Here is a 25574-nt window from a genome sequence, read left to right as displayed (position 1 = left end):
AACATATTTTTTTCCTGATCAGGTCTCCCTTAAGCTACCTCACTACTGCACAAAACTTTACAAGAGTGGTTTATGGTTTTACATCTAGCAAGAAAGTGGCAATTTATTTATTTACTTATTTATTTCTGCAGAGTAAAGTGATTTCTAACCCCCTATATAATGCAGACTGGCTGCAGCAACATTGATTTTTAAAACCTGTCTAACAATATTTCTTGTTCACATTCCTTTAAAATCTATATTGCTAAGATGCTAAGATAAGCATCTTTCTTAGAAAAAGAAATCCCTGATGCAATGTTATAAAAATAATTTTCACTAGAGATGGTGTCTCTGTATTTCTATTTTCTGATTTCAGAGCTGCAGGATGCAGTCATTTTTTCCAGCCTAATTTCTTCAGGCTTTGTAACACTCTGCCATTAAGCCCACGGAAAACACTTAGTTCAAGATCCTAATTTTGTAACTAAACTAGATAGAGCCTAAAGAAAAGCCAAGTTCTTGCCCAAGGTCAAACAAGTCTGCTAATAGTGGAAATAGAAATAGAATCCTTGGTCCTAAAAAGCTGTTAAAGTTTAGATGTGATCTTGCCTGGCTTTTTAGGGAAGGCCTGCCCTCTTCAGATCTTGAGATTCCAGGATCAGATAACAACGTGAACAGTATCTGAATTTAGTCAGAAAAAGATGTTGGTAATTTCTCCCACTCTGATTCATTTCTTTCTTTTTCCTTTTAAGTGTTTTCTGTTTTAAATAATCCTTGTTTGTGTGAATAACCTGTTCCTCAACAACCCATCCCCCAATTGTTTACATCAGTAGTTCTCAAAGTATATTTCTGGAACCAGCATCACTTGAGAGATTGATAGAAAAGCCAGGTCTTGGGCCCCACCCGAGACCTTCTAAATTCTGGGGATGGCATCCAGTAATCTGTGTTTTAACAAGTGTCTAGGTGATTCTGCAGCACACTGACATTTGAGAACTGATTTAGATAATCCCTGCTTGGATGAATTATAACACTGGGGTTGCAATATGGTAAATTTCCATCATCCATTGAACATTTATTAGCTGGCATTCTTCTTCTTTTTTTATTGAGATATAATTGACAAATAACATTGTATAAATGTACGGTATACAACATGTTGATCTGATACATTGCAATATGATTAGATACACTTAATATTGCAATATAGTGTTAGCTAACATCTCCATCAGGTCACATAATTATTTCTTGTTTGTGGTAAGAACATTTAAGGTGTAGTCTCTTAGCAGCTTTGAAGTATATAACACAGTATTGTTGACTATAATCACAATGCTGTACATCAGATCTTCAGAACTATCTTCTAACTGCAAGTTTGTACCTTTTGACCAACATCTCCTCAATTTGCCCACTCCCAGCCCCTCATAACTACCATTCTACTCTGTTTTTACGAGTTCAGCATTTTTAGATTCCAAATATAATGATATCATATAGTATTTGTCTTTCTCTGACTTATGTCACTTAGCATAATTCCTTCAAGGTCTTTCCATGTTGTCACAAATGGCAGGATTTCCTTCTTTCTCATGGCTGAATAATATTTCATTGTGTGTATATACCACATCTTCTTTATCCATTCATCCATTGATAGACACAGGTTGTTTTCATACGTTGGCTATTGTGAACAATGATGCAATAAACATGGGAGCAAAAATATCTTTTTGATATCCTGTTTTCATTTCTTTCAAATATATACCCAGATGTGGAATTGCCGGATCATATGGTAGTTCTGTTTTTAATTTTTTGAAGAACTTTCACACTGTTTGTCATAATGGCTGCACCAATTTACATTCCCATGAACAGTGCACAAAAGTTCCATTTTCTCCACATCCTCACCAGCACTTACCTCTTGCCTTTTTGAGGATAGCCAGTCTAACAGGTGTGAGGTGGTAGCTCATTGTGGTTTTTGTTTTGCATTTCCCTGATGATTAGTGATGTTCAGCATCTCATCTTGTCCTTGTTGGATATTTGTATGTCTTCTTTGGGAACATGTCTATTCAGTTCCTCTGCCCGTGTAAATGGGATTTTTGTTGTTGTTGCTGTTGTAATTAACTAAAGAGCTTGCTCTATGATTAACTTATTATTTAGTTTCATAATATTTTTAGGAAGACAACAGAAGCAGTGGGATACTGTGACAAGGGCCCAGGAATTTTGAATGTCAAGACCTGCATGTGGGTTCCAACTACAACTCAGGTATAACCTTGGGCAAAACTGTTCTGAGCTTCAGTTTCTTCATCTATAAAATAAGTCTAATGATAACGTCTCTCCCTACCTCATAGGCATGAATGTTAGATAATATGAAAATTATTAGGTAGGAAAATGCTTTGAAAATTGGATTAGATATATAATCTTAACAATATAAAAAAATCTTAACTTTTTAAAATTTAAAATGAGTTCACATCCCAGTTTTAAATATTCTAGATTCTTCAACTATTTCTCTTATAGTTTACTTATGACTGAATTTTTCAAACTGATAATTTTCTTCTCTTCTCCATAATTATTTCTATCCTGGACTTATTAAAATTTTTATATCATTATGCAAATAAAGTGTCTTTTACATGCTTCTCCCAAGGGCAGGTTTTAAATTTTTGCCATGTTTCAATTTTATCTGCAATATACAGGCGACATAATCTGCTGCTCTGGTGGCTCAGGCATTTGTGTTTTGCATATTTCATACAGGAGAACTGGAGAAAAAAGAGAAGTCAGCCAGATGGGATTCTCTTTCTAAGCAGAGAAGAACTAGAAAAATTTGCATGACCACGATCTCTTCTGTAGACAAAAGACGCTTGTTTTCAGGACTGGCAATTGGTCACAGGGTGACAATGCATCCCCAGATTCCCGAGGCAGCCCTGGGTTTACAATCTGAGGTTCTTAAATAGTTCCCAAGATTCAGTTATTTCCAAATTTAATCAACCTCCAGAAAATAGCTAATTAAAAATAATCGTGTAAAACAGCAGGCCTTTTCTCCAAAATTAAACACACACTTTCTTTTCTTGGCTGTTTAGACAAGTCTTGCAAAAGCTCAGCCACCTGTTTGGAGGGGTGAGGGTGGGGCATGGTGAGGAGGTGCCAGAGTTCCTAGGAGGTGACTCTCCTTGGCAGCCACCTCCACCCAGTCCTTCCTGGAATCTGTCACTGTTGGCTTCTGCTAAGATAAGACTCTACTTGGTAGGTAAAGATAGCCAAGGAATTTTTTTTTTTTTTTAACCTCTTTTTGAATCCCTTTTCCATACTCTTGTCTATATTCTTTAAATGACACAATTACAGTAAAGTTCCTAAAATACTGTATGCCCTGGAAAAGGGTTCAACAAATGTGATCCCCTTCCCCCTTCTCTTTTCCTACCCCCTGCAGTCCTGGCTGCCCCATTTCCCCAGGCTCTGCCCTGCTACCCAGGAAGTTGGGTGTGGTCCCCAGAAGGTTTGGTTGGGATTTACATTTTAGTTTGCAATGATGAGTTAATCTATCCTTTAGGCCTTTTTCAGGAGAAACCCAAGCAGAATATTTTTCTGACTAAATTTCTTTTTCTTGAAATTAAAACTGCACTAAATAGAATGCCACAGAGTAAAACTAGTGTGTAAGGGAGTATTTTTCTAAAATCAGAAAATTCTCAAGAATCCATGGACCATGAGGGAGATAACTTGGGAAAGCAATATGGTAGTCCCCCCTTAACTGCGGGGGATATGTTCCAAGACCCCCAATGGACGCCTGAAACTGCGGTAGTACCGAACCCTAAATAGACTATGTTTTTTCCTATACATACACACCTATGATAAAGTTTAATTTATAAATTAGGCACAGTAAGAGATGAACAACAATAAGTAATAATAAAAGAACAATTATAATAATACACTGTAATAAAAGTTAGGTGAATGTGGTCTCTCTCTCAAAATATCTTATTGGGTATAATCCTGCAGTCTGTGGACCAAAAACCACAGTTACAGAAAGATAGAGAAGATGAAAAGGCAGAGGGCTATGTACCAGATGAAGGAACAAGAAAAAACCCCAGAAAAACAACTAAATGAAGTGGAGATAGGCAACCTTCCAGAAAAAGAATTCAGAATAATGATAGTGAAGATGATCCAGGACCTTGGAATAAGAATGGAGGCAAAGATTGAGAAGATGCAAGAAATGATTAACAAAGACCTAGAAGAATTAAAGAACAAACAAACAGAGATGACCAATACAATAACTGAAATGAAAACTACACTAGAAGGAATCAATAGCAGAATAACTGAGGCAGAAGAACGGATAAGTGACCTGGAAGACAGAATGATGGAATTCACTGCTGCGGAACAGACTAAAGAAAAAAGAATGAAAAGAAATGAAGACAGCCTAAGAGACCTCTGGGACAACATTAAACGCAACAACATTCGCATTATAGGGGTCCCAGAAGGAGAAGAGAGAGAGAAAGGACCAGAGAAAATATTTGAAGAGATTATAGTCGAAAACTTCCCTAACATGGGAAAGGAAATAGCCACCCAAGTCCAGGAAGCGCAGAGAGTCCCATACAGGATAAACCCAAGGAGAAACACGCCGAGACACATAGTAATCAAAGTGGCAAAAATTAAAGACAAAGAAAAATTATTGAAAGCAGCAAGGGAAAAACGACAAATAACATACAAGGGAACTCCCATAAGGTTAACAGCTGATTTCTCAGCAGAAACTCTGCAAGCCAGAAGGGAGTGGCATGATATACTTAAAGTGATGAAAGGGAAGAACCTACAACCAAGATTACTCTACCCGGCAAGGATCTCATTTAGATTTGATGGAGAAATCAAAAGCTTTACAGACAAGCAAAAGCTAAGAGAATTCAGCACCACCAAACCAGCTCTACAACAAATGCTAAAGGAACTTCTCTAAGTGGGAAACACAAGAGAAGAAAAGGACCTACACAAACAAACCCAAAACAATTAAGAAAATGGTCATAGGAACATACATATCGATAATTACCTTAAACGTGAATGGATTAAATGCCCCAACCAAAAGACATAGACTGGCTGAATGGATACAAAAACAAGACCCATATATATGCTGTCTACAAGAGACCCACTTTAGACCTAGGGACACATACAGACTGAAAGTGATGGGATGGAAAAAGATATTCCATGCAAATGGAAATCAAAAGAAAGCTGGAGTAGCTATACTCATATCAGATAAAATAGACTTTAAATTAAAGAATGTTACAAGAGACAAGGAAGGACACTACATAATGATCCAGGGATCAATCCAAGAAGAAGATATAACAATTATAAATATATATGCACCCAACATAGGAGCACCTCAATACATAAGGCAACTGCTAACAGCTATAAAAGAGGAAATCGACAGTAACACAATAATAGTGGGGGACTTTAACACCTCACTTACACCAATGGACAGATCATCCAAAATGAAAATAAATAAGGAAACAGAAGCTTTAAATGACACAATAGACCAGATAGATTTAATTGATATATATCGGACATTCCATCCAAAAACAGCAGATTACACGTTCTTCTCAAGTGCGCACGGAACATTCTCCAAGATAGATCACATCTTGGGTCACAAATCAAGCCTCAGTAAATTTAAGAAAATTGAAATCATATCAAGCATCTTTTCTGACCACAACGCTATGAGATTAGAAATGAATTACAGGGAAAAAAACGTAAAAAGGACAAACACATGGAGGCTAAACAATACGTTACTAAATAACCAAGAGATCACTGAAGAAATCAAAGAGGAAATCAAAAAATACCTAGAGACAAATGACAATGAAAACACGACGACCCAAAACCTATGGGATGCAGCAAAAGCAGTTCTAAGAGGGAAGTTTATAGCTATACAAGCCTACCTAAAGAAACAAGAAAAAGCTCAAGTAAACAATCTAACCTTACACTTAAAGAAACTAGAGAAAGAAGAAGAAACAAAACCCAAAGTTAGCAGAAGGAAAGAAATCATAAAGATCAGAGCAGAAATAAATGAAATAGAAACAAAGAAAACAATAGCAAAGATCAATAAAACTAAAAGTTGGTTCTTTGAGAAGATAAACAAAATTGATAAGCCATTAGCCAGACTCATCAAGAAAAAGAGGGAGAGGACTCAAATCAATAAAATCAGAAATGAAAAAGGAGAAGTTACAACAGACACTGCAGAAATACAAAGCATCCTAAGAGACTACTACAAGCAACTTTATGCCAATAAAATGGACAACCTGGAAGAAATGGACAAATTCTTAGAAAGGTATAACCTTCCAAGACTGAACCAGGAAGAAACAGAAAATATGAACAGACCAATCACAAGTAATGAAATTGAAACTGTGATTAAAAATCTTCCAACAAACAAAAGTCCAGGACCAGATGGCTTCACAGGTGAATTCTATCAAACATTTAGAGAAGAGCTAACACCCATCCTTCTCAAACTCTTCCAAAAAATTGCAGAGGAAGGAACACTCCCAAACTCATTCTATGAGGCCACCATCACCCTGATACCAAAACCAGACAAAGACACTACAAAAAAAGAAAATTACAGACCAATATCACTGATGAATATAGATGCAAAAATCCTCCACAAAATACTAGCAAACAGAATCCAACAACACATTAAAAGGATCATACACCACGATCAAGTGGGATTTATCCCAGGGATGCAAGGATTCTTCAATATACGCAAATCAATCAATGTGATACACCATATTAACAAATTGAAGAATAAAAACCATATGATCATCTCAATAGATGCAGAAAAAGCTTTTGACAAAATTCAACACCCATTTATGATAAAAACTCTCCAGAAAGTGGGCATAGAGGGAACCTACCTCAACATAATAAAGGCCATATATGACAAACCCACAGCAAACATCATTCTCAATGGTGAAAAACTGAAAGCATTTCCTCTAAGATCAGGAACGAGACAAGGATGTCCACTCTCACCACTATTATTCAACATAGTTTTGGAAGTCCTAACCACGGCAATCAGAGAAGAAAAAGAAATAAAAGGAATACAAATTGGAAAAGAAGAAGTAAAACTGTCACTGTTTGCGGATGACATGATACTATACATAGAGAATCCTAAAACTGCCACCAGAAAACTGCTAGAGCTAATTAATGAATATGGTAAAGTTGCAGGATACAAAATTAATGCACAGAAATCTCTTGCATTCCTATACACTAATGATGAAAAATCTGAAAGAGAAATTATGGAAACACTCCCATTTACCATTGCAACAAAAAGAATAAAATACCTAGGAATAAACCTACCTAGGGAGACAAAAGACCTGTATGCAGAAAACTATAAGACACTGATGAAAGAAATTAAAGATGATACCAACAGATGGAGAGATATACCATGTTCTTGGATTGGAAGAATCAACATTGTGAAAATGAGTATACTACCCAAAGCAATCTACAGATTCAATGCAATCCCTATCAAATTACCAATGGCATTTTTTACGGAGCTAGAACAAATCATCTTAAAATTTGTATGGAGACACAAAAGACCCCGAATAGCCAAAGCAGTCTTGAGGCAAAAAAATGGAGCTGGAGGAATCAGACTCCCTGACTTCAGACTATACTACAAAGCTACAGTAATCAAGACAATATGGTACTGGCACAAAAACAGAAACATAGATCAATGGAACAAGATAGAAAGCCCAGAGATTAACCCACGCACCTATGGTCAACTAATCTATGACAAAGGAGGCAAAGATATACAATGGAGAAAAGACAGTCTCTTCAATAAGTGGTGCTGGGAAAACTGGACAGCTACATGTAAAAGAATGAAATTAGAATACTCCCTAACACCATACACAAAAATAAACTCAAAATGGATTAGAGACCTAAATATAAGACTGGACACTATAAAACTCTTAGAGGAAAACATAGGAAGAACACTCTTTGACATAAATCACAGCAAGATCTTTTTTGATCCACCTCCTAGAGTAATGGAAATAAAAACAAAAATAAACAAATGGGACCTAATGAAACTTCAAAGCTTTTGCACAGCAAAGGAAACCATAAACAAGACGAAAAGACAACCCTCAGAATGGGAGAAAATATTTGCAAATGAATCAACGGACAAAGGATTAATCTCCAAAATATATAAACAGCTCATTCAGCTCAATATCAAAGAAACAAACACCCCAATCCAAAAATGGGCAGAAAACCTAAATAGACATTTCTCCAAAGAAGACATACAGATGGCCACGAAGCACATGAAAAGATGCTCAACATCACTAATTATTAGAGAAATGCAAATCAAAACTACAATGAGGTATCACCTCACTCCTGTTAGAATGGGCATCATCAGAAAATCTACAAACAACAAATGCTGGAGAGGGTGTGGTGAAAAGGGAACCCTCTTGCACTGTTGGTGGGAATGTAAATTGATACAGCCACTATGGAGAACAATATGGAGGTTCCTTAAAAAACTAAAAATAGAATTACCATATGACCCAGCAATCCCACTACTGGGCATATACCCAGAGAAAACCGTAATTCAAAAAGACACATGCACCCGAATGTTCATTGCAGCACTATTTACAATAGCCAGGTCATGGAAGCAACCTAAATGCCCATCAACAGATGAATGGATAAAGAAGTTGTGGTACATATATACAATGGAATATTACTCAGCCATAAAAAGGAACGAAATTGAGTCATTTGTTGAGACGTGGATGGATCTAGAGACTGTCATACAGAGTGAAGTAAGTCAGAAAGAGAAAAACAAATATCGTATATTAATGCATGTATGCGGAACCTAGAAAAATGGTACAGATGAGCCAGTTTGCAGGGCAGAAGTTGAGACACAGATGTAGAGAATGGACATATGGACACCAAGGGGGGAAAACTGCGGTGGGGTGGGGATGGTGGTGTGCTGAATTGGGCGATTGGGATTGACATGTATACACTGATGTGTATAAAACTGATGCCTAATAAGAACCTGCAGTATAAAAAAACAAACAACTAATACTAAACTTTCATTGGGTTATTTGTATGGAAACATGTTAATATAAATGTTTCAGACATTACATGAAATTTCTAAAAATCTTATATTTGTATTTGTATGGAAATATGTATGGAAATATGTTAATATAAATGTTTCAGACATTACATGAAATTTCTAAAAATCATATTTGTATTTGTATGGAAATATGTATGGAAATATGTTAATATAACTGTTTCAGACATTACATGAAATTTCTAAAAATCTTATATTTGTACTTGTATGGAAATATGTATGGAAATATGTTAATATAAATGTTTCAGACATTACATGAAATTTCTAAAAAAAAAAAAAAAAAAAAAAAAAATATCTTATTGGACAAATTTAATGCCTTTTCCATCTTAACTAAGCACTTACCATGCACTGTGGCCACAACTTTTGCAAGTCTGAGGTGCGACAGCAAAACGAGCACGAATTTCTTTTTCTTTTTCTTTTTTCACAATTTCACAGATAGAAGATTAGTTCTTACTGCAGATCTTAGAAACACCAGGATAAGCTTTTTTTTTCTTTACTTATTATTTGGAGAACTTTCATCTTTTCACTTAAAGAAAGCACTCCACAGCTACTCTATGGTATATCCAAATTGCCAGCATCACTACTCTTGTGCTTTGAGGCCATTTTTAAGTAGAATAAGGGTGACCTGAACTCAAGCACTGTGATACAGCACAGCCAATCTGATAACCAAGATGGCTACTAACAGGCAGGGATAGACTGGACAAAGGGATGATTCATGTCCTGGGTGGGATGGAGCAGGTGGGCACGAGATTTCATCCCACTATTCAGAATAGCTGACAATTTAAAACCTATGAATTGTTTATTTCTGGAATTTTCCATTTCATATTTTCAGATCACTGTTGACCTCTGGGGACAAACCTCAGAAAGCAAAACCATGGATAATGGGGGACTACTGTACTTCGGAGTTGAGATTAACATTCTCTACTAGTTCAGTTTTTTCCTGATGAATGTTAAGTCATCTCAATACCTAAAGCAAACAAACAAAAACAAAACACAATGGAAAATATTTTAAGTTCTTCTTGAGATTTGTGGATTTTTCATGTTGACATCCCCTGAGCACCGAGGAGATGAGCTCTAGCTACTTAAAAAAACCTAAATTCTTGAAGCAGTGTTTTATTGTACTGAAACCATGCATCTCAGACTGGGGCTTGAACCCACAGGCCAGGACTTGAACCTGGCCAAAACCCAGATTGGAACATGAACCCATGGTCTTTTAACTGAGATCACACACATGGTCTCAGGACTTAATGAAGCTCAGGTTCCTGATGTCTCATCACAGAAAGAATTCAATGAGAGACAAAGTGATAGGTAAGAAGTGGATTTATTTAGAGAGAAATACACTCCACGGACACAGTGTGGGCCATCTCAGAAGGAGAGAGCGGCTCTAGGATATGGGGATGTCAGTTTTTATAGAGGTGGGTAATTTCATAGGCTAATGAGTAGGAGGAGTATTCCAGCTATTTTGGGGAAGGGGTAGGGATTTCCAGGAATTGGGCCACTGCCCACTTTTTGACGTTTATGTTCGGCCCTGGAACTGTCATGGTGCCGGTGGGTGGGCCATTTATCATGCTGGTGTGTTACAGTGAATGTATCCTGAGGCTTAAGGTCTAGAGGAAGTCGACTTGTCTGCCATCTTGGACCTATTTGGTTCTAATCAGTTTATGTCATGTCCTTGGGCAATGCCATTCTTTTAAAGGTTGTGCCCTGCCCCCTTCCCTCCTGTTTCAGTACCATTTTATTTTGTAATGTCTCACAACTCTATTTTTAAAATTTTATTTTCAGTTTAAAGCATTTTAATTTGGTTTTATTTTATTTCATCGTATTGTTTCATAGAACTCAATGCACGAATACTAGATGCGCAGTTCCATGAATTTTGACAATGGCATACACCTGTGTGGACAAGTAATGCTGTCATTTCAGTAAGCAAAGACTGTTGCCTGCCATTCAGGTAAACAATGTATTATGCCCTCCATCAAGCCATCAGCCACTGTAGCCCCCCACCCCCCACCCCGGCAATCAGCATCCTGAGGGGATTTCAGGATGGAGGTAAACTGAACATGGGCTCTAGATAGTTGAGATGCATATCAAAGGAATAATTGACAGCCCAGACGCTTGCATCTTTCTATACATAGGAAAACACTAAAATCATTAACTTGAGATGTCTGTTTTTTGTGATTAGCAGTAATCTTTTGATGTTTGACTACACATTCGTTTTTTGTTTTTTTCAGCAAAAACTCCTATATAGCCCAGCTCCTCCCTTACCTCTTTGGAACAGTTCCTCAGAACTATCTGAGAGGCTGATTCTCGGGCTATATAGTCCTCAGTAATGTCCCCAAATAAAACATAATTCTCAACTTTCTGGTTGTGCATTTTTTTTAAGTTGACACCTGTGTAAACCCAATCAAGGTATACAGCATTTTCATCCCTCTGGAAAGTTCCTTTCTGCCTCTTTCCAATCAATCTTACTCACCCCAGCCTAACTCCAAGTAACCACTGTTAGGATTTCTATTACCATAGGTTAGATAGATAGACTTGTTTTGAACCTATGTAAATGGAATCGTGCAATATGTACTTTCCTTTCTGTGTCTGGATTCTTTTGCTGAACATAATGTATAATGTCATTGAGATGACAAGTCTCTTGTTTGTGTTGTTCATGTATCAGTAGTTTGTTCCTTTTCTGTTTTTTATTGTGGTAAAATATAAAATTTACCATTTAACCATTTTTAAGTGTGTAATTCAGTGGCATTAAGTACATTCACAGTGTTGTGCAACCATCACCACTCTCTATTTCCAGAACTTTTTCAGCATCCCAAATTGAAACTCTGTACCCATTAAATAATAATTCCCTATTCCCCTCTCTCCCAGCCTCTGGTAACCACTATTCTACCTTCTGTATTAATTTGTCTATTCTAGGTACCTCATTTAAGTGGGTCCCAGTCATTTTATGACTTTTTAAATACCTCAAACAATATAATTATACCTTTAAATAAAAACCTGTATATGTACACACATGAAAAAATTGGAAACATAATTTTCCAACATGTTTAAAAATCTTAAAAAGGAAGAGTTTCAATAGGTTTTTTAATTTACTTGTGAAAAATAAGAATTTGACAATATCCAATTAACTTCTAAGAATAACTGATTGACCTTAGGGAAAATGGAAAACTTTCCTAACCAAATTTCAATAAAACATTTATATAATTATTAGATAGAGTTGAAAAATAAGTATTATGATTTAGTAAACTTAGCCAATAATATATTTCTACATATTGTTTTGAAGTATTTTTTTAGCTTTGACAGAATTTAAAAGAACATGTTAAAAAAACTGAACACAGAACCAGACCTTTGACTGTTTCATTGCAAAGTGCTAAATCAAAAATTATAATTGTGGCATATTCAATTATATTGCTCTTTTTAATTATATTGTTATCACTAATGATATTTTTCATAGGAGCAAAATTTTTGTACCAATAATAACTAAAATAAATATTTTCTAATGCACATGATTTAGCTTGCTGTTTATATGTGTATTATTAAAAGTTGGTATATATGTATATTAGTAGTACATGCTAAAACTTTTTTTAACCCAATATATCCAAAATATTATTTTAACATGCAATTGACAAAAAATTATTCATGAGCTATTTTACATTCTCTTTTTTCATACCGTATTTGAAATGCAGAGCATATTTTACACTTATGTAGCTTTCAGTTAGAACCAGCCACATCTCAAGGGCTCACATTATGGCTACTTTATTGGACAGCACAGCTCTGGAGAGCTTTAATTATCATTTAACTTCCTTATTTTTAATGTCATTCCTAACTCTGGCTGTTATATTCTGGACTAGACTGTTGAAAACAGGCAAGTGTAATATATTTTTCCAGCAATCTTTCAAAAGAAACAACAAAAATCAGGAAGCAAAAAATCTATCGAGAATAGTATGTGCCTATGTATGTGTGGGTTTATTGGAAAAAGTCTAGAGTTTTTGGACCTTTGCATCTAGAATTTCATCTCTACTTCTTTACCAGGTAGAATCCACACTAGGAAAATCTCAGTGTAGGTGCAGTAACTTCTATTTGCCTGTCTCCAAAGTAGGATTTTAGAGGGAACCCTCCTACACTGTTGGTGGGAATGTAAATTGGTGCAGCCACTATGGAAAACAGCATGGAGGTTCCTCAAAAAACTAGAGTTGCCATATGATCCAGCAATCCTACGCTTGGGCATATATCCAGACAAAACTATAATTCGGAAAGGTACATGCACACTTATGTTCATAGCAGCACTATTTACAATAGCCACATGGAAACAACCTAAATGTCCATTGACAGATGAATGAATAAAGAAGATGTGTGGCATATATATATAATGGAATATTACTCAACCGTAAAAAAGAATGAAATAATGTCATTTGCAGCTACAGGAATGGACCTAGAGATTATCATACTAAGTGAAGTAAGTCAGGAAGAGAAAGACAAATATAATATTGCTTATATGTGGAATCTAAAATATGACACAAATGAACAATCTATGGAACAGAAACATAGAGAACAGACTTGTGGTTGCCAAGGAGGAGGTAGGCAGGGGAGAGATGGATTGGGAGTTTGGGACTGACTAACAGATGCAAACTATTATATATAGGATGGATAAACAACAAGGTCCTACTGTATAGCACAGGGAACTATATTCAATATCTTGTAATAAACCACAATGGAAAAGAAAAAAAAGTAGGATTTTAGGTAATTACGTTTTTAACCAGAATTGTGGTATTTTAGCCACCACTTATTTCTATTAATGTGTCTGGATTTAATCAGGTGAGTGGCAGGTACTTGTTCTATTTTAACAATTCATCACCTGAACCACATTGTGCCTGTTAAGGTTGTATATAGTATTTAAACAACGCAGATACAATCTAATGTAGCCTTATTCTCACGCTTAAGGAAAATGTAGTAGATAATGTCTAAGAAAAGCAATTTAAAAAAAAAAATTTATTTATTTATTTAATTTTTGGCTGCTTTGGGTCTTTGTTGAGCATGGGCTTTCTCTAGTTGTGGCGAGCGGGGTCTCCTCTTTGTTGCACCGCATGGGCTTATTGCGGTGGCTTCTCTTGTTGCGGAGCACGGGCTCTAGGCACACGGGCTTCAGTAGTTGTGGCATGCAGGCTCAGTAGTTGTGGCTCGTGGGCTCTAGAGCGCAGGCTCAGTAGTTGTGGCGCACGGGCTTAGTTGCTCCGTGGCATGTGGGATCTTCCCAGACCAGGGATCGAACCCATGTCCCCTGTATTGGCAGGCGGATTCCTAACCACTGCGCCACCAGGGAAGTCCTAAGAAAGGCAATTATTAAGCTAATTTCTATAAACATGACTCAAACAAATAAAGGCCTCCGGTAAAAACTCACCTTGAAATTAGCCAAAAGAGGTGTAGGCCTGAGTGGCTGATGCAAACTGGCTTGGTTGATGCAAATACAGGCTACAGGTGAATCAGCCCTATTTGTTTATTAAACCTGGAAAGGCAATAGAAGGTTTTGGCTCTGGTTTTACGTTTGTCTATGAGATTGATTATTGTTAAGCAAAAATGATAGAAACTGGTCATTGTGTGGTAAGTTGTGCATTTTAGAGCTCTTCAAGAACATCATGGTCACCTGGACCAGTCTTCCACATTTTATAGCTGAAGAAACCGAGGCCTGAGGTGTGTGGTTTGGGGCTGACTCCCTGGTGTTTTGGCTCCCTGCCCTGTACTCTTCCCACCCAGCTACCATAGGACAGGAACGAGCAACATTCAAAGGAAAGCACACAAGTGGCAATAACATATATGGAAAGCTCAGAAGTAAAGGAAATACACATTAAAAACATGAGATATTGGGACTTCCCTGGTGGTCCAGCAGGTAAGACTCCAAGCGTCCAATGCAGGGGGTCCGGGTTCGATCCCTGGATGGGGAACTAGATCCTGCATGCATGCCACAACTAAGAAGTCCGCATGCCGCAGTGAAGATCCTGAGTGCCGCAACTAAGACCCGGCACAGCCAAAATAAATAAGTATTTTCAAAAAACATAGGATATCATTTTTCATTTAACAAATTGGTAAAGATACAAACTTATAACAAGTTTTTTTGAGACTTTTGGGAAATGGACACATAAGCACTCAGCTGACGGATGCCTGAAATTTCACAAGTAGAGATCTGTTCCTTCGGCTTAAAGTTTTGCCTTGTTAAACATTTAAAAAGAAGTAAAATATATGCTTTACTAATCAGTGACATCCCAAGAAGAATGACTGGTTCGGCTCCTTTCCTGGGAACGGCGTTTCATTAGGGTAAAGGGGAAAGCAAAATGCCATGGGTCCCTGGTGCCTTACGAGTGCGAACCTGACCGTGTGCAAAAGGTCTAGAGACAGAGGCAAATGGCCTTTCTCACAGTTTACTGATGGCTGCCTCTGATAAGAATTTGAGTCCCTGAGCGGATAGATTCAAGATGTTAGATTCCCTTGAAGAAAAACTCCCCCCCAGAAAAATGTTTGATCTCTTTCTTTCACTCTTTATGGTTGGCATTTTGGTTTGGGGTTTATTTGGGAGCCTTCTTTCTTTTGCTTTTTTTATTGAGTATACAGAGAGGTTCTGTTTCTTAGAGATGACCACTAGAAGCTGGAGATGAACGGTGAAGTTATCACTTCTAAAGTTCCTTCTTTACCCAAGACCTGTGAAAGGAAGACTCTGGTAGGCTCAAGACAATGCTGCTAGATATTGGGTACCTTCTGGCCACATATCCAAATGGCAAAAAATGGGAAGCAAAAACACTTATGTCTCAGTTCCTTCAGATTTATGATGTCCTTGATTAATATTTTTATATAAACCTTGCCTCATTCCAAAATGGGTCTGAGGCAGCATGAAAACTACTAACTACTAAATTCAACCCAGGACGCTCACTCGCAGAGTAGAGTTTGCCAAAGGTCTATGGGTTTTGAGGTTTTTGTTGCTTAGATTCTTGCATTGTGTTATTTCATAGCAGGATAAACCAACTAAGCTTATTACTATTATAAGCCCTTTTATATTTGCGTGATATTTTATTGTTTACAAAGGACTTTAAAATCCTGTTTCACTTGACTCTCCCAACAAGCTAAGGAGGAAGGGTCTTATCAGTTGGCAGATGAGGAAACTGAAAATGAGCAACTTCTAATCTCGAAGTTGCTAAGTGGCAGGTAGAACTAAGGTTTAAGGCCAGCCTCTGATCCCAAGCCCCTTGTTCCTTCCACTCTCTCACATTGGCCTCTCAATGAAAGCAAAGGAAAAAAAAATCATTTGTCATTCCAATGAGGATGATGAATCCCCACCAACTTCGTTGCATGAAATTAACCCCCTTTAAAGTGTTTCCCAGCTCTTACTGCCTCAGGCAAGTCCCTGAATAGCTTTCTCTTGCCTTCTTCTGCTCTAGTCAAGCCTTCAAGCAACCACCCTGCCCCTTTGGCATCACAGCGCCCTTGCTGAGCTCATTACTCCACAGGCATCATCTGGTCTCTGCTGTTTCCACAGTAGCAGAGCAAGCTGGTTGCCCATCAAGATCTAAGTACCCTCTTTTCCACAGAAAAGAGATGTAGCCTGGACATGCCTGCCCAGAGAGCACACTGCCCAGCCTCCCTTGCTCCTAGGTGTGCTGACGAAGCTCCAACCGATGGAACAAGAGTAAGGGTGATGTGGGGAAGTTCCATCTCCCGTACTTAGGAGGAAATTCCTGGCACTGGACTTTCCCTCCTCACCATTCCTTTCAGCTTAATTGGTGATGACTAGACTGACCTTGAAAGCTACATGTCAAGGATGGCAGAGCCCCCATCAACACGGGTCCCTGAGTGTCTGTGTGGAGCAGAGATGTCCGCTAATCTGGAACTGCCACCTTGGACTGTTATGTGACAGAGAGGTCAACTTAAATGTAGTTTGAACCACTGGAGTTTGGAGTCTCTCTTTACAGATGTTAGGTTTTTACTCCAATACAGTCACTTTGGCTATTATCCCTTGACTGTTCTTTCCTTAGCTGCTCCATTACCTCTACATGAAAGTTCTCTAATTTTTCACTGTACATCAATACCTGGCTACAATCTTTAATGAGACATTACAGACAATTTGGGGACAAAGGAAGGAAATTGCTCTGAGGCAGCAGCCTAGCAGATAAGTCTGCAGTGCCCATACCAGGCCCACCTTGCTTTGCTTTAATGCTGGCCTGCTTTACCCCTTCTACGGCTCCACCTTATAATGAAAGCACTTTGGGCCTTTCTTTATCTGATGTAAAGATGGTCAATAGTGGAATATCAATTTCCTCTACGGGAAATCTCCTTCCCCCCAAACAGAGAGCAAAAACCAATGGCAAATAAATGTGATGTCAGCATATTTCCCAATGTCTGAGTTATTTAGTCATAAAGTACACTGAGGCACCAAAAGCCCTTGTTAGCCTAAACCAAGTTCCGTCTATTCTTTTCAGTCTCTCTCCCCTAAGAGTTCAAACCATTCTGAGGTTCAATCTCACATCAAGTTACCTTGTTACACTGTGTTTTGACATTTTGCTTTTTCTGAATTCGGAAAATATTTATTTCCATTTTGTGGATAATAAAATATACCCAGAACCACTTGGAGATAACTCTGCATAACTCTTGTGTTCTGTTTTTTGGAAGTTATCACACTTCTTTTGGCTCAAGCCCACCCCAAACCAAGAAATCCATCCATCATTCTAATACACTCCTTGTAAGCACTCTGCACTTAAGTTCCGAATGGATAAAAAATATTTTAATACATGTTTAATAAAATTGAAGGGTAATGCCATCAGAAATGGGTAATGATATCACTTTCTTTTCTAGATGGAGAAATCGCCTCAGGAGACAAACCCCAGGGCTGTTTCACTGCTCTCCGCTAACATTGGACTTATTGACACAATAGGCTAAAGAGAGAGAATTCAGGTCTGCTGAGGACAGGCTGACCCTAGAAAGACGAGAAGGGGTCCAGCCACACGTTGGACCCTTTTCTTGACCTCACCCATCAGACGATTACTCCTCTTTAGAAAGAGTGGGAGAGCTAAGGTGGAAGAAAAGGTGGAGGCTCATTCTCCACTCTCTCAAAAGATCATAGATGTGGGCTTCCCTGGTGGCGCAGTGGTTAGGAATCCGCCTGCCAATGCAGGGGACAAGGGTTCAAGCCCTGGTCCGGGAAGTTCCCACACACCGCGGAGCAACGAAGCCCGTGCGCCACAACTACTGAGCCTGCTCTCTAGAGCCCGCGAGCCACAACTACGGACGCCCGCGTGCCTAGAGCCCGTGCTCCGCAACAAGAGAAGCCACGGCAATGAGAAGCCCAGGCACTGCAACTAAGAGTAGCCCCCGCTCGCCGCAACTGGAGAAAGCACGCACGCAGCAAGGAAGAGCCAACGCAGCCAAAAATAAATAAATAAAATAAATAAATAAATTTTAAAAAGATCATAGATGCTATTTGAGGGATCAAGAAAGGAACACAGGGAGAGGAAGAAAAAGGTTTCTTGAATAGTGAATATTTCCCCCTTTTATCTTTTATATGACATTGTGCTTTCGAAGCAGAGAAATTGATAGACTTCAGGCTTTCTGCTTGAGTAGCTTCAAAGAAACCTGAAATAACAAAGAGAACTGGAGGGGAAGCCACAGCAGATGAGAGATTTCAACAGGTCTACAGAAGACGGCTAATGTATAAGGAGAGGCTAAATGATGAAATGTGGAAAGAGTTACAGCGTGGAGTATGGACAAAGGGATACAGCTCTGGAGAAAGCGGATATGCCTTGAAGAACCTAGGCAAGGTGGCTTGGAAATGCCAGGTACAAAGAGGCAGTAAGATGGGGAGCGGGAGAGACTGGTATTCATTCCCGCCTGCACGTGGGGCAGCCAGCCCCGCCCACATGCCTCCCTGAAGCCACGCAGAAACACCTGGCAACAAGCGTTTATCACTCCCACCCAACCCTGACACAAAGCACAGGGGGTCCGTCTAATGGAATGGAACAAAGCCCTGCATGTCGGCATTTAGGAACTCCAGCCTGTTCCTCAGCTGCTCGCCTGCAAGGAAACCTGTCAATCAACAAGCTTTGCCCACATATGGAAAGACATGAAAGAACAAGGAAGGAAGGGAGGGAGGAAGGAAGGAGGGGAGGATACAAGCCTGCACCTAGATTCAGCATTGTAAAAATTCTGAAGACTAAAGGTAAAGAGAGGAGCGCTAAAAACTTTGAGAAATCAGACTCACAAGCAAAAGCAAAAACAGGTAATCTGTAAAGAAGTGAAAATCAAATTGATCAATTTGTCAGCATGATTGGATGCTAGAATACTATGAAACAATGCCTTTAAAATTATGGGGGAAGGTATTTCTAATACAGAATTCTATGCATACTTAGCTATTAATCAAATGAAAGTAAAACTCTTTTTTTTTTTTTTTTTTTGCATGCAACACTTAGGGAAAAAGGAAATGTAGTCATACCATTCTATTCAGATGTACAGTGAGGTGTACGGTATGGTCCTCCACGGTACTCCTGGTCAGATCGCCCCACCTTGAACTCCCACCCTCTCCGCAGCAGGTGTGGTGGATTAAAATTGCCACAGATTCCACCCCCCCACCCTTTCCTCCCCCTCCTTTCTTTCATTTAGAAAACATTGACTGCAGGTGGCCAGCAGAGTCAGTGCTGAGGACACAGCAGAAGAGGACTCGAAGGACTCCTCATCTCATTCAAAGTCCAAGTCCGAGTTCTGGCAGTGGTCCCCAAGACCTGCCCTGACTGCCTACTGTCTTTGAACTTTTAGAATCAGTCTACAGAGAGGCATGGAAAACAAGTCTGATTGCAGAACACGGTAAATGTTATCAACCTCAATGTTACAAATTACAGCTACAAATTACAGCAGACAGAAGTTAGGTAAAGAGAGGCGAGATGATGTTGCAATAAACATCTCTCACCTTATGAACTGAGTGTAGTTGATTGAGTAAAAAAAATCAATTAGGGCTTCCCTGGTGGCGCAGTGGTTGAGAATCTGCCTGCCAACGCAGGGGACACGGGTTCGAGCCCTGGTCTGGGAAGATCCCACATGCCGCGGAGCGACTAAGCCCGTGAGCCACAACTACTGAGCCTGCGCGTCTGGAGCCTGTGCTCCGCGACGGTGAGAGGCCCGCGCACCGCGATGAAGAGTGGCCCCCGCTCGCCACAACTGGAGAAAGCCCTCGCACAGAAACGAAGACCCAACACAGCCAAAAATAAAATATAAATAAATAAATAAATTTAAAAAAAAAAAAAAAAATCAATTAAAGGTATGAAGGTATCCAGCAGAGGAACTAAGTCGTGTTGTATCTATTTGGAAGGGAAGGATGGTGGAAATGAGGGATAAAAGGGATCAAAATCTTCAGTCAACAAACAAAAACACAGTAATAATATTCAGCTTAATATCAATACTTTATTTAATAATGCCAGGTTCTATAAGTCTTATTCCTACTTTATAAGTACACTTAACAAAGGCACGGGTCCTATTGACTGCTGTGCGCAGGCGCTGTGGTGGTCTTCTCCAAAGGTGGCCCCCAGCCATGCTTCTGTGCTTCGCCTGCCACCCTGAACCTGGGCTGGCCCTGGGACTCACTTTAACCAGCAGAAAGTGGCAGAAGTGACAGCCTACCTGTTCTGGGCCTAGGCTTTAGGCAGGCCTGGTAGCTTCTGCTCTTGCACATTTTGGAGGCCTGAGAAACGTGTAGAAGGCCTGCTGCCCTGCTGGAGGCGTTTTGTGGAGCGATCACCAGGAGACAGAAAGGGCCTGGTGTTACAGGGGTAGAGAGAAAGGCCCACTTGGGCCCGGCCTCCCAGCCAGACATGTGAGTGGAGCCATTCGGAGGTTCCAGCCCCACAGCTATCTGACTGCAGCAGCTTCAGAACCCCACACGAGACCAGCGGAAATCACCATCCTGCTGGGCTCCAGCTTACCCACAGAATTGGGAGAGATAATAAAAGGGCTGTTTTCAGCCGCTAAGTTTTGGGGTGGTTTGTTGGGCAGCAAAAGATAACTGAGACGGGCACATTTAATCTTCTTCTGTCAGGTCACCTGCTTCCTGCTCAAGTTCCAGAATATCAATCCCCAAATTCCAAGAACCGAAGAGAGGGAGGGGGTGAGGAGGAGAGATAGGAGGACAGAGTGGAGAGCAAGATGTACGGTTGCTGCATGGGGTGAGGTGGGAGAAAAAAGACCCCTGCGGGAGGGGAGTCAAAGGACTTTTATGCCCGTGAATGTCCAGATTCAAATTTGAACTTTTTTTTCGTGCCACTGCTATAAATACCCCACCTCTGCCTTCTCGTTTTCTTCCAATGCTTAGTAAAGACAACTACCCACAGATTGCTTTAGATGAGTCGAATTTTTGTAAAACTTAAGGAGCTGAACTTATGTCTGGACACTTCCTAGAAGAAAATTGAGAATTCCAAGGAGAAGGCTTATTCACCACCCCCTTTCCTGTGATTTGCTTGGCTCAGAGATCTGCCTTAAGCATCGCATGGTGAGCAGACGTGACCTGTACCACTTCTGAGCAGAAGATTCTAGAGGCACTGCAAGTTTCCCCCAGGCGTTTTCTTCCTGGGCCCTCAGCCATGAGAAGGGCATAGCCCCTATGGGAGCCACTCCTTTAGCCTCGATCCCTGAACGAGAAGACACACGAGCCCATTCTCAATCCACCACCTGGAGCAGAGCAGCCAAACTGCAGCCACGGACCAGTAACATGAGCAGGAAATAAATATTTGGTGTTGTCAGCTACTAAGATTTTGAGGTTGTCATGCAGCATAATCTAGTGAAAGCCAATTAATATGAAGCCCAAACTCTAAAAGCTTCCAGAGGGGAAGAAAGAAATCTGGTAACTTACAAAGGGTCCAAGTCAGACAGTGTCAGACTTAAGACCAGCAAGGTAATGGAGCCCTGTCTTCACAGTTGTGAGAGGAAATTATTCTGACTCTAGAATCTATAATTGATAAAAACTATGAAGATGTACTCATACATGCAAGCACTTAAATCTTACCGTCCATGCGCTCCTTATGAGGCAAAACAAACCATATAATTATACATACATATGTGTGTGTATATATATATATAGTATAAAATATAATGGAATAAATAAAAATACACATCTATATTATATTTTATCCTACCAAAGTAAAAAGAAATAAAACCTTTTCTTGTTAGTGAGGGTGTAGCGAAATAAAATATGTAAGTTCATTCATTTCTGGAGAGTTTAGGAAAACATATCCAAAAGCCTAAAACTGTTCCCACCTTTGGATTCAGCAATTTCACTTACAGTAATTTATTTGAAGGAACTTAGAATATAGGCAAAGATTTAGCTACTAAGGTGTGTGGCATGAAGCGTTATATATAATAGTGATAATTGGAAATAACCTAATGTATGTACTAGGCAGGCACTAACTATAACATTGTAATTTTTTAAAATTAGTCCTTTAAATAATTCATGAGTGTCTTACAAAATTTTTAAAAAAGATATAAAAGGCTATACAGTAAAAAAAAAAAAAACCTTTTTCCACCCATGTCTTCTAGCCACTGAGTTTCCTTCTTGAAGGCAACTGATATTGGTTTCCCTTTCAATCTTTCCAGAGACAGTCTTCCATATATATATTACATATAATAATATATATGCATATATATTTTTTCTTTTATGGTAGCTTAGTATCCACACTGCTCTGCCCTTGGCTTTTTATACTTAATTTTTCAATATGAAGAATATGATTGTTCAATATTAGCACATGGGGAACTACCTCATTCTTTCAAATATACAGAGTATTCCTTTGATGTGCACCTCTTAATTTATTTAGTCATTTTGAGAAGATCACATTTGTGGACAATTTGTAGAAGAACATTTAATAACATGAATAGATGTTCATGATTTATTAAGGGGAAAAAATAAGGCAGCAGTTTACAAAGTGGTTGAGAGCTGTAGTAATCTACAAGTCTACAAATAGTCTCTTCCGAATGCTCAGGACACATACACATATTCACATGAAAGCTTGGCATTTGCCATTACAAATTCCTGGAATAACACAACCATTGTGCCCTTTGTCCTAGTGAGTTGGCCTTTGTAACCAGGGAAACAGCCCTGGTTCATGATCTAAAGAAATATTGGAGAGATAGTCCAGCTAAAGATAACAAACAGGGTTATATTGTCCTCTGGGTACTTGGTGATCTCTCTCTCTCTTTCTTTTTTCCCAGTTTCATGATTTTGACAATCAGCAATTGGTTCCCATCCACGTTGTCTGTAGGTTTTTGAAAGTGGTGACAGGTACACAGGTAACCACTATATAGAGCTTGTTTGGTGAATCTTCATCCTCATTACATTTTCTGGACAACCACACACAGATACCGTATGGAACATTTCTTATTCCTTTGGTCCAGACAGCTTTGCTGAGCCTGGTGTCAACGTGCACACCTGGATTTCCCACCTCTTTCGAGGCAATTTTCCTAATCTCTTGGAGTGCCTGAGGGCAGTCTTCTTGAAGCCCACCCCATGATGTAACTGTGAACATTGATGGTGTATTCTCTGGTCACCACCTTGTTGATGGCAGAACAATCCTTCTTCTTCTCTCCACCCTTCTTTGTGGGAGCAATTTTGCTGAGACCAGGTTGGAACTGCTTGATAATCTTAACACAGTTTTCTTTTCCATGCTCATTTGTGATGTCAGCCAGCACTGCAGTAGGAGTACCCAGCCCCTGCTGCTTGAAGTCAACCCAGGAGTGGACCTCACCACCACCTCCTTTGCTCACTAATAATTGAGTTAGAAATATATCAGAGAAATGGACTAATCGATAAGAGTGACCAGAGGCCTTTCAGTTCTGCAGAAACGAAAAAAACCAACCCTGGGACTTCCCCGGTTGTCCAGTGGCTAAGACTCCGAGCTCCCAATGCAGGGGGCCCGGGTTTGATCCCTGGTCAGGCAACTGGATCCCGCATGCTGCAACTAAGAGTTCACATGCTGCAACTAAAGATCCCGCATGCCACAACTAAAAGATCCCGCTCGCGGCAATGAAGATCCCGCATGCCACAACTAAGATCCAGCACAGCCAAATAAATAAATAAATTCTTAAATATTAAAAAAAAAAAAACCCTAACAGGAAAATTAGTTGTGTCCCTGGGATCAAGCCCTAGAGATCAGCCTGCCCTGCCTCTTCTGAGTTTTTCCTTTTGGCCGCACTCTGGCTGGATACTGGATCCTTAACTGGGAAGCAAGAACAGAAAAAGAGGAGACTGGGACTTCTGCGGAGGTCCAGTGGTTAAGGCTCCATGCTTCCACTGCAGGGGGCATGGGTTCGATCCCTGGTAGGGAACTAAGATCCCACATGGTGCAGCCAAAATAGTAATAATAATAATAATTAAAAAAAAAAAAAAAGAAAGAGAGGAGACTGGTTCAGACCCTGATAGTTTGAACATCCTGCCATAGCTGGAACCTTATTTTTGCTACCCACAAGTGGTGTTTGTATTGAAACAAGCATCCTTTTCTTAAAAAAAAAAAAAAGAAAAATTATTTTGGAATAATTCTAGATTTACAGAAGAGTTGCAAAGATATGGCTGATGTTTCCCCTAACGTTAACACTTACATTACCATATTACATTTGTGAAAACTCAGAAACCAACATTGGTACATTACTCTAAACTAAATTCCAGGATTTATTTGGATTTCACTAGTTTTTCCACAAATGTCCTTTTTCTGTTCCAGTATCCCGTCTGGTACCCCACATTGCATTTGGTTGTCATATCTCCTTGGCCTCCTCTGATCTGAGACAATTTCTTAGCTTTTGTCTCTCATGACCATGACAGTTCTGAGGAGTATAGGTCAGGTATTTTGTAGACTGTCTCTCAGTTTGGGTTCTCTGATGTTTTTTTTCTCATGACTCTACTGGGGTTGTGGGAAGAACACCAGAGGGGAAGGACCCTTCTCTTCACACCAGATCAGGGGGTCCATGTCATCACCATGACGACTGATCCCTGGTGATGTTAACATGGATCACACGGGTAGGTGGGCTCTGCCAGGTCCCTCTACTCTCAAGTCACTATATGTTCCCTTTTCATGCTCTATTCTTTGGAACAGAGTCACTAAGTGCAACCCACACTCAAGGGGAGGGGAACTGAGCTCCATCTCTTGGAGGCAACAGTATCTACGTATATTATTTGGAATTCTGTACTGAAGATTCGTCCCTCCCTCCCTATTTGTTTTTTTGTTCATCCACTCATTTATACACAAGCATCTTTTAAATTCAAAATAATAAATACTCTTATTTCAGTAAAAGGGTTAGGTCAGTACTTATGCTTTTAGCAAAGTTGGCCATCCCCCATGACAGGGAATATGAAACCTTCTAGGGGTTCCTAATGGACATAAGAACAAGGAATCTTTAAAAAAACTAAAAGATAGTTTAATCTCAGCTCTGCCACATATTAACTATATAACCTAAGGCAAGTTTCTTAATCCCTCTACTCAGCTTTCCTTTTTAAAATATAGACATATTAACTACTAAAAGTACTATTATATAAAGGCATAAGGAGTCAATGAGATTA

The 25574-nt window shown here is 39.3% G+C and overlaps 1 pseudogene; it reads right to left on the bottom strand.

Annotated features, from left to right (window-relative positions):
- Window positions 1–23253: 23253 nt before the first annotated feature.
- On the bottom strand, window positions 23254–25348 carry LOC132376758 (large ribosomal subunit protein eL31-like; annotated as a pseudogene).
- Between the last annotated feature and the right edge of the window lie 226 nt (window positions 25349–25574).

This window comes from Balaenoptera ricei, chromosome 13, assembly GCF_028023285.1.
Source record: "Balaenoptera ricei isolate mBalRic1 chromosome 13, mBalRic1.hap2, whole genome shotgun sequence".
Classification (NCBI taxonomy): domain Eukaryota; kingdom Metazoa; phylum Chordata; class Mammalia; order Artiodactyla; family Balaenopteridae; genus Balaenoptera; species Balaenoptera ricei.
The sequence above is the reverse complement of the archived record's forward strand: the minus strand, read 5'-3'. Positions and strand labels throughout refer to the sequence as shown.